We start from the raw sequence: 2,606 nt of genomic DNA, 5'->3' as shown, positions 1-2,606 counted from the left end.
TTTGAGTATAAACATGAGCAACAAGATGTTCTACTCTTATCCCAACTGACATACAATAATCATCAAAAGCTTCGGATATAAATTCTCTAGCATTATCTAAGCGAATAGTCTTAATAGGATCATCTGAATATTGCGTCCTTAATCGTATTATTTGTGCAAATAATTTTGCAAGCGCCAGGTTGCGAGATGACAATAAGCACACATGCAACCATCTGGAAGATGCGTCTATTAGGACCATAAAATATCTCAATGTCCCACTAGGTGGGTGAATAGATCCACATATATTCCTATGTATACGTTCTATAAACTGAAGGGATTCGATGCTAACTTTTAGTGGTGATGGTTTAGTTATCAGTTTGCCTTGATAACAAGCAGCACATGAAAATTCATCCGGTGTAAGAATCTTCAGGTTCTTTAACGGATGTCCTTTTGAATTTTCAATGATTCATCTCATCATTATTGACCCAGGATGGCCTATTTGATCATGCCAGAGCACAAATATATTTATATCAATAAACTTCTGGTTTACGATAAAATGTACTTCAGTAAACTTCTGGTTTACTATAGAGTGTACTTCAGCTACACTAATATTGGCATAGTATAAGCCTGAAGACAAAGCTGATAATTTCTCCAACATTTGTTTTTATCCTGAGACGTTCTTGGTAATGCCAAGATATTCGGCATTCATTTCATTTATTGTTTCAACATGATATCCATTTTTGCGGTTATCTTTAAAACTCAATAAATTTCTTGGGGATTTAGAAGAGAATAATGCCTCTTCTATAATTAATTTTGTCCCTTAGGCAGAAATATAGTAGCTCTTTCGGAGCCTTCAATTAATTTTGCATTACCAAAAATTGTTGTAACACTTGCTCTTCTTCTAAGTAAGTGGGAAAAATATTTTTCATCTTTAAAAATTGTGTACGTTGTCTCACTATCAATTACACAAATGTCATCACTATCAATTAGTAATCCAAATAAAATTTGAGGAGTATCCATATTCTTCAAAATAAAAATATAAATAAAATAAATATTATAATTTTCGTAGCACATAGCATTTTTATATAAACTATATTTATATACAAGATTAGTAAACGTCAGAAAATTAAACTAATATAATATTAACAAAAAATTAACATAATCATATTATGTCATTATTATCACCTAGAGAGTGATTTACATGTTTTTCAGGAACTGTAGAAAAATCTAACATTTCCAAGTTCATGGGTTCAACGTTGTCTTCTAGGAGGAAATTTGTTTCAACATCATTTTCTGACCTTTTAAGGGACGCCTGATATACTTTTACCAGATGTTTTGGTGTAAGATAGGTACGCGTCCAGTGTCCCTTTCCTCCACACCGATAACATTTATTTTCAGATTTCGTCCTTGTAGCTGCTTCAGGAGCTTCCCCCTCCTTTTGCACTGCTGGTGTGGAGGATTATTATTTATTGCAAGATGATAACTCTGATTAAAATACCTTCCACGACCACGATCTCGACCTCGACATCGACCTCGACCTCGACCACGACTGGGGTCAGGACTTCTTCCACGCCTCGTTGGATAAAAATTTGCAGCATTCACTTCAGGAAATGAAGCAGTACCAAGAGGCTAACTTTCATTATTTTTTATTAAAAACTCATTATGTTGTTCAGCAACAAGAAGATGAGCAATTAATTCAAAATATTTTTTAAATCTCATTTCTCGGTACTGCTGCTGCAGGACCATACTTGAGGAGGGAAAAGTAGATAACGTTTTTTCTAGCATGTCGTGATCTGTGATACTTTTCCCGCATAAATTAAACTGTGATTTAATTCTAAATATCAAAGAATTATATTTAGTTACACTTTTAAAGTCCTGAAATCTCAAATAGGTCCATTCGTTACTAGCTTGTGGAAGAATGACCATCTTCAAGTGATCGTATCTTTCTTTTAAATTATTCCACAATGTAAGTGGGTCTTTAATCGTAAGGTACTCCATTTTTAAACCTTCGTCGAATTGATGATGAAGAAATATCATGGTCTTTGCTTTATCTTGTTTTGATGCCTTATTATTATTTTTAATGGTGTCTGCCAGACCCATAGCATTTAAATGTACTTCTACTTCTAGTGCCCAGGACAGATAAGTTTTGTCTGATATATCTAGGGCACTAAATTAATGTTTAGAAATATTAGACATTATTTAAGGAAATCAAATACTAACCTTTAAATACTTGTTGAAGGAATTTTGCTGAGACTCGTGTTGATAACGTAATATGAAATTATATAAAAAGCAGAAATGAAAAAATAGAGAGAATTTGTATTAGTATTTTTTGTTATGATTTCTACATAAATGAAGGGTTATTTATAGTCAAACTTGGTACTATTCAATCCAAGAAGTGGCAGATTTTGATTGGGCTAATTAAAGAGGTGGCCCTGAACCAATAATAAATATACACAGAAGCAGCCATAATAGCCGCCTCTATGATTGCATTTCTAACAAGAAATACTTGTTATGTTCTATACAAGAAAATTTTATATTTCATTTTGTAATAATAAGCAAAATTTGAATTATTTGTATTGATGTACCATAGGAAAATATTTTTTTAAAAAAATAGGGATCAACCGCAC

General features: G+C 32.6%; 1 long non-coding RNA gene across 1 annotated transcript; it reads right to left on the bottom strand.

Annotated features, from left to right (window-relative positions):
- Positions 1–1,100: 1,100 nt before the first annotated feature.
- LOC107872313 lies at positions 1,101–2,330 on the bottom strand. Its single transcript, XR_001674772.2, has 2 exons — positions 2,200–2,330; positions 1,101–1,580 (listed from the first exon to the last, which is right to left on the bottom strand). It is a non-coding gene; the product is annotated as an uncharacterized LOC107872313 (long non-coding RNA).
- Positions 2,331–2,606: the final 276 nt, after the last annotated feature.

The sequence above is a fragment of the Capsicum annuum genome, chromosome 5, assembly GCF_002878395.1.
Source record: "Capsicum annuum cultivar UCD-10X-F1 chromosome 5, UCD10Xv1.1, whole genome shotgun sequence".
In the NCBI taxonomy this organism is placed as follows: Eukaryota; Viridiplantae; Streptophyta; class Magnoliopsida; order Solanales; family Solanaceae; genus Capsicum; species Capsicum annuum.
This window is presented reverse-complemented; position numbering and strand designations above follow the sequence as displayed.